Source organism: Aethalodelphis obliquidens, unplaced genomic scaffold, assembly GCF_003676395.1.
Source record: "Aethalodelphis obliquidens isolate GAN/ISIS:26980383/991018 unplaced genomic scaffold, ASM367639v1 scaffold8, whole genome shotgun sequence".
Taxonomy (NCBI): domain Eukaryota; kingdom Metazoa; phylum Chordata; class Mammalia; order Artiodactyla; family Delphinidae; genus Aethalodelphis; species Aethalodelphis obliquidens.
In genome coordinates, this window is record NW_020837952.1 from 1147089 (window position 1) to 1155320 (window position 8232).

The following is an 8232-nucleotide window of genomic DNA, read 5'->3' on the forward strand; positions in this document are numbered from 1 at the left end:
TTCGAGGGTTGTCTTTTTGTCTTGTTTATGGTTTCCTTTGCTGTGCAAAAGCTTTTACGTTTCATTAGGTCCCATTTGTTTATTTTTGTTTTTATTTCCATTACTCTAGGAGGTGGGTCAAAAAGGATCTTGCTGTGATTTATGTCATAGAGTGTTCTGCCTATGTTTTCCCCTAAGAGTTTTATAGTGTCTGGCCTTACATTTAGGTCTTTAATCCATTTTGAGTTTATTTTTGTGTATGGTGTGTGCGTTGAGTCTTCATTGCTGTGCACAGGCTTTCTTTAGTTGTGGCGAGTGGGGGCTACTCTTCGTTGTGGTGCGCGGGCTTCTCATTGTGGTGGCTTCTCTTGTTGTGGAGCACGGGCTCTAGGTTCACAGGCTTTAGTAGTTGTGGTTCACGGGCTCAGTAGTTGTGGCTGGTGGGCTCTAGGGCTCAGGCTCAGTAGTTGTGGCGCACGGGCTTAGCTGCTCCATGGCATGTGGAATCTTCCCCAACCAGGGATCGAACCATGTCCCCTGCCTTGGCAGGCAGATTCTTAACCCGTGTGCCACGAGGAAAGTCCGACCCTGAAAATTTCAGCGTGTGAAAAGGAGAAGCAAGTATAAGATTGATGAGGTTAAATTAAAATCCTATATAGTTCTGCATTTGAACTAGAAGCATCACTATGAAACCATGATGATGTTATCTTTTTTTTTTTATTGAAGTAAACTTGATTTACGTGTTGTGCCAATCTCTGCTGTACAGCAAAGTGACTCGGTTATACACATATTGACATTTTTTTATATATATTCTTTTCCATTCTGGTTTATCACAGGATATTGAAGATAGTTCCCTGCGTTATACAGTAGGACTTTGTTGTTCATCTATACTATATATAATAGCTTACATCTGCTAATCCCAAATTCCCAGTCCTTCCCTCCCCCACTCCCCACCTTGGCAACCACTAGTCTGTTCGCTATGTCTATGAGTCTGTTTCAGTTTTGTAGATAGGTTCATTTGTGCCATATTTTAGATTCCACATATAAGTGATATCGTATGTTATTTGTCTTTCTCTTTCCGACTTACTTCACTTAGTATGATAACCTCTAGTTACATCCATGTTGCTGCAAATGGCATTATTTCATTCTTTTTTATGGCTGAGTAGTATTCCATGGTATATATGTACCACATCTTCTTTAACTATTCATCTGTCGATGGACATTTAGATTGTTTCCATGTTTTGGCTATTGTGAATAGTGCTGCTATGAACGTACAGGGTGCGTGTGTCTTTTTTTATAGTTTTGTCCAGGTATATGCCCAGGAGTGGTATTTTTGGATCATAATGTAATTCTATTTTTAGTTTTATAAGGAACCTCCACACTGTTTTCCATAGTGGCTGCACCAATTTACATTCCCACCAACAGTGTAGGAAGGTTCCCTTTTCTCCACAGCCTCTCCAGTATTTGTTATTTGTAGACTTTTTAATGATGGCCATTCTGACTGCTGTGAGGTGGTACCTCATTGTAGTTTTGATTTGCATTTCTCAAATAATTAGTGACATTGAGCATCTTTTCTTGTGCCTACTGGACATCTGTATGTCTTTTTTGGAGAAATGTCTATTAAGGTCTTCTGCCCATTTTTCAGTTGGGTTGTTTGGTTTTCTGTTGTTGAGTTGTATGAGCTGTTTGTATATTTTGGAGGTTAAGCCCTTGTCTGTCACATCATTTTCAAATATTTTCTCCCATTCTGTAGGTAGTCTTTTCATTTTTTTTTATGGTTTCCTTGCTGTGCAAAACTTGGTAAGTTTGATTAAGTCTCATTTGTATATTTTTGTTTTTATATCTATTGCCTTGGGAGACTGATCTAAGAAAACACTGGTATGGTTTATGTCAGAGAATGTTTTGCTATGCTCTCTTCTAGGAGTTTTATGGTGTCATGTCTTATGTTTAAGTCTTTAAGCCATTTTGAGTTTGTTTTTGTGCATGGTGTCAAGGTGTATTCTAACTTCACTGATTTACATGCAGCTATCCAACTTTCCCAGCACCACTTGCTGAAGAGACTTTTTCCCATTTTATATTCTTGCCTCCTTTGTCAAAGATTAATTGACCATAGGTGTGGGAGTTTATTTCTGGGCTCTTTATTCTGTTCCATTGATCCATATGTCTGTTTTTGTACCAATACCACACTGTTTTTATTACTGTAGCTTTGTAGTATTGTATGAAGTCTGGGAGAGTTATGCCTCGTACTTTGTTTTTTTTTCCTCAGGATTGCTTTGGCAATTCTGGGTCTTTTATGATTCCATAACTTGTTCTTAGTTTTCTTCTAATAAATCTCCCTTCTTGCTTAAACAAAAAGCATGAGCTAAATAAAGGAGGAAAGACAGTCTCTTCAAAACTCTTAGAGGAAAACATAGGCAGAACATTCTATGACATAAATCAGAGCAAGATCCTTTTTGACCCACCTCCTAGAGAAATAAAACAAGAAATAAAAACAAAAATAAACAAATGGGACCTAATGAAACTTCAAAGCTTTTGCACAGCAAAGGAAACCATAAACAAGACGAAAAGACAACCCTCAGGCTGGGAGAAATATTTGCAAAGGAAGCAACTGACAAAAGATTACTCTCCAAAATATACAAGCAGCTCATGCAGCTCAATATCAAAAAACAAACAGGGCTTCCCTGGTGGCGCAGTGGTTGAGAGTCCGCCTACCGATGCAGGGGACACAGGTTCATGCCCTGGTCTGGGAAGATCCCACATGCCGTGGAGCAGCTGGGCCCGTGAGCCATGGCCGCTGAGCCTGTGCGTCAAGAGCCTGTGCTCCGCAACGGGAGAGGCCACAACAGTGAGAGGCCCGCGTACCACCAAAAAAAAAAAAAAAAAAAAAAAAAAAAAAAAAAAAACAAATACCGTATGCTAACGCATATATATGGAATCTAAAGGAAAAAAAAATGGTTCTGACAAACCTAGGGGCAGGGCAGGAATAAAGATGCAGACGTAGAAAATGGACTTGAGGACACGGGAGGGGAAGGGTAAGCTGAGACGAAGTGAGAGAGTAGCACTGACATATATACACTACCAAATGTAAAATAGATAGCTAGTGGGAAGCAGCTGCATAGCACAGGGAGATCAGCTCGGTGCTTTGTGACCACCTAGAGGAGTGGGATAGGGAGGGTGAGAGGGAGACCCAAGAGGGAGGAGATATGGGGATATAGATATATGTATAGCTGATTCACTTTGTTATACAGCAGAAACTAACACAAAATTGTAAAACAATCATACTCCAACAGAAGAATGAATACAAAACAGGTAGCAATACCATTAAATATTGTAGTTAATGTGAGTGAGAACAAGTATCAACGTGAATAAACCTTAAAACAAATTGAATGAAAAACAAGGTACAGAATAATATGCAGCGTATTATGTCATTTGTTTAAAGTTTAAAACCATACAAAACAATACATATATTGTTGTGGGTATATACATGTATAATAAAGACATGAAAATCTGCATAGAAATAATACACAAATTCAAAATCCTCTGTAAAAATAGCCTCAAGTAGAGACTATTTATTCTCCCAAACCCAGGTATATCTGGATCTAGAAGTAATAAATCTCACTCCTGGCACTTTTTTAAAAATTGAAATATAGATGATTTACAATGTTTTATTAGTTTCTGGTGTACAGCAAAGTGATTCAGTTATATACATATATATATATAAAATATTCTTTTTCAGATTGTTTTCCATTATAGTTTATTACAAGACATTGAATATACTTCCTTGTGCTATACAGTAGGACCTTGCTGTTTATCTATTTTATGTATAGTAGTTTGTATCTGCTAATTCCTAATTTATCTCTCCCCCCGCCACCTTTCTCCTTTGGTAACCATAAGTTTGTTTTCTATGTGAATCTCTGTTTCGTAATAAGTTCATTTGTATAATTTTTTAGATTCCACATATAAGTAATGTCATATGGTATTTGTCTTTCTCTTTCTGACTTACTTCACTTAGTATGATAATCTCTAGGTCCATTTGTTGCTGCAAATGGCATTATTGCATTCTTTTTTATGGCTAATATTCCACTGTGTATATATATATATACCACATCTTCTTTATCCATTCATCTGTCAATGGACATTTAGGTTGCTTCCATGTCTTGACTATTGTAAATAGTGCTGCTGATGGGGTGCACATGTCTTTTCAAATTAGAGTTTTGTCCAGATGTACGCCCAGGAGTGGGACTGCTGGATCACATGGGAACTGTTTTGAGTTTTCTGAGGAACCTCCATACTGTTCTCCACAGTGGCTGCACCAATTTGCATTCCCACCAACAGTGTACGAGGGTTCCCTTTTCTCCACACCCTCTCCAGCATTTATAATTGGTAGACTTTTTGATGATGGCCGTCCTGACTAGTGTGAGGTGGTACCTCATTGTAGTTCTGATTTGCATTTCTCTAATAATTAGCGATGTTGAGCATCTTTTCATGTGCTTACTGGCCATCTGGTTATCTTCTTTGGAGAAATGTCTTTTTAGGCCTTCTGCCCATTTTTTTATTGGGTTGCTTGTTTTTCTTTTTTGTTTGTTTCATTTTGTTTGTTATTGAGCTGTGTGAGCTATTTTCAAAATTAAGCTCTTGTCGGTCACATTGTTTGCAAATATTTTCTCCCAGTCCGTAGGTTGTCTTTTCATTTTGTTTATAGTTTACTTTGCTGTGCAAAAGCTACTCCTGGCACTTTAAGACCATCACTAACTCCACCTTCTTTTAAAGTCTCTTGTTTCTTTGAGGTTTATGTATTTTGGCCATATGCCTACCATCTCCCTTTGGTTACTCTCCCTCATTCCTTGAGAACACTGGAACTTACTTCATAGAATTCCTCTCCAACCCAAGATCTACTCCTACCCCCAAGTGATTCAAACATCCATATGAGTGTCCTCTCCAAAACCTAGCCTCCTCAACACAATAAGCCTCACCTCTGCTCCACTTCAGTCACCCATTCCCATGGTCTCATCTTGAATCTTGCCATTACCTAGAACTGCGTCACCTCTGATATACACCTGAAATTAATATAATATTGTAAATTAACCATATTTCAATTTAAAAAATTAAGTGAACATTTAAACTATAGAACACATCAATATGATGAAATACTACTCAGCAATAAAAGGAACCAACTACCGATACAGGCAAATTAAATTAGATGGATCTCAAGGGCATTTTGCAGAATGAAAACAATCTCAAAAGGTCACGGACTGTATGATTCCATTTATACAACATTTTTAAATTACAAAATTATAAAGGCAGAGAACAAATTAGTACTTGCCCAAAGTTAAGTACGATGGGAAGGAGAGGGTGGATGTGACTATAAAAGGGGTAGCATGAAAGAGATCTTGTGGTGATAGAACAGTTCTATACCTTGATTGCAGTGGTCGTTACACAAATCTATACATACATGTGATAAGATGAAAAAGAACTATACACACACATTGTACCAATGTCAAATTCCTGATTTTGATATTGTACTATAGTTATATAAGATGTAACCACTGGGGAGAACTGGTTAGAGTATACACAGGATCTCTCTGTGCAATCTTTGCAACTTTCTGAGAAAAATCTATAATTATTTCAAAAGTTAAAAAAAATTTTTTTTAAGAGAGAGCAGGAAAGCTGATATACACATGTTAATGTGAGGCCAAATAAACAGGCATACCTCAGAGATATCGCACGTTCAGTTCCAGACCACCACATTAAAGCCAATATCACAATAGTGAGTCACACAAATTTTTCGGTTTCCCAATGCATATAAAAGTTTAGTTTACATTATACTATAGTCTATTAAGTATGTAACCGCAGTATGTCTAAAAAAACAATGTACATACTTTAAAAATACTTTATTGCTAAAAAATGCTAACCATCATCTGAGCCTTCAGCAAGTCATAATCTCTTTGTTGGTGGAGGGTCTCGCCTCGAAAAAGTTTGAAATATTGTGAAAATTATCAAAATGTGACAGAGACACAAAGGGAGCAAATGCTGTTGGAAAAAATGGTGCCAATAGATTTGCTTGACACGGGGTTGCCACAAACCTTTAATTTGTTTAAAAAAAACCAGTATATGCAAAGCACAATAAAGCAAAGTAAAATAAAATGAGATATGCCTGTACTTTTAGGCAAAAGCACTACTAGATGTAAAAATAATAGATTATTTGAGGCAGAAAGTAGGAAGAAATAATAAAGATAAGAGCACAATTACATAAAATAGAAAACAAAAATCCATTAGAAAAGGACAACTCAACCAAAAGTCTAATGAAAAACTAATGAAATTAATAAATATCTGGAGAGACTAAGAAAAAAAAGGGAGAATGCACTGATAGTCAAGAACAGGAATGAAACAAAGAGAATCACTAAATGTTACTCAGTCTTAAAATAGATAAGATTATATTATAAATAACTGTAATAAGTTTGAAGACTTATGTGAAATGGGCAGATTCCTAGAAAATACATAACTTACCAAAACCAACACAAGGAGAAACAGTAAATTTTAGTAACCATGTATCAGTAGATAAATTGAATCAGAAAACAAGTCTTTCCACAAAGAAAACTTTAGCCTCATATGGCTCCATAGGCAAGTTCGACTAAATATTCAAGGAAAAAAAAATAATTCAAATCTTACACAAACTATTCCAAAGAATGTGAAAAAAGGATAGAAGCCCAACTCACTTTATGAGTAGCATAACCATGATAGCAAAACAAAAAAATTACCAATTTCATTTATAAGCCCAGATGCAAAATTTCCTAAACATACATATATAAACAGAGAGAGAGAGGAGAGACAGTGCCTAAACCCAAGAATGTCTAAAAAGAATAATAAAATATGACCAGTAGGGTTTATATGAGGAATAAAAAAATATGCTTATAATTAGAAATAAATCTGTCTTTCAACATATTAGACATAAAAAAAGAAAAATCATAGTCATCTCAATAAACGCAGAATTCTTCTGAAAAATTTCAGTGTGATTTTTTTTTTCAATTTAGCAAACCAGGAATAGAAAGGAAACTCGCTAACCTGATAGTATCTGCCAAAAAAACCCTGCAGCAAATTTTTTAAGTCCATATCCTTCTGAATCCAAACCCCAGACACATGGCCACATTTTAATGCTTTCTTTTCAAATAAATCCAAGAAGCTGAATATGGCTGGAGAGGAATGTGTAAGAGAAGGAACATTTCCTTGAGCTGACTGACATTAGATAAGTAAGGTCAGATCACGAAGGGTCTTAAATGTCATCATACTAAAGAGCTGTTTGTTCCTGACAACAGTGAGATACCACTGAAGGCTAGAGGTTGGCATAAGCAGTGGAGTGACTGGATAAAGTTTCTTTCCAAGATCATTCTGGCTGCAGTATGGGTTAAAGAAGGGTAAAACTTCAGGCTGGGAAACCAGTTAGAAGGTTTTCTCTTGAGAGAAAACAAGGGGTCACAGATTCCAGTCCCTGCAGAAGCCAGACATGTAACAAAAACGAGTGAAGCAGGCAGGTCCTAAAGACAATAGGGAATGGTGGGAACTGTGAAAAATCAAAAGCACATAACTTCTCTAAAAAGATAGCCACTATTCAGCTCCAATTAATAAGTTTTCATGCAAGAATGCTGCCCGGTATTGCTAGATCTTACAAATTTTCAAGAAAATTTCAATGTAACTTTTTTATTTTTAAAATTGTGCAAAACTAAACCCAATCAAATGGCCAAATCTGGTGCAAACGTCACCAGTTTGCAACCTGTGGTTCAAAATAAGGTAATGTCAGTAGAGATAAAGGGGACAAACTCAGGGGATATTATGAAGGAAGAATCAACCAGATAGTAATCAATCAGATGTGGGCTATAGAGTAGAGGAAGGACAATGGATGACTGCTAGGCTTCCAGTTTAGGCAGAGTGGATGGTATGCCATTCACTAAGTCATGAGACATAGGTAGAGGAGGTTTAAAGGACATTCAGGTAGCTATCGCTAATCGGCAGCACAAATATAGGGCTGGGGGAGGGAATAGAAGTCATTTTTCAAACCATAGCCCTCAATTCTCTACTCATCACTCCCATCCCTACATCTTTGACTCAGCTGCATAAGTGACACCTGATCAAAGCAGGAGGGCACTAGAACCAGCAGACTAGATCCGAGGGACTTTGGTTAGATACACTGTTCAAATGCAGCCATCCACAGGGGCTGAACAGTGAGGCCAGTTGGTATTGCCTGATGATGCCAGGATA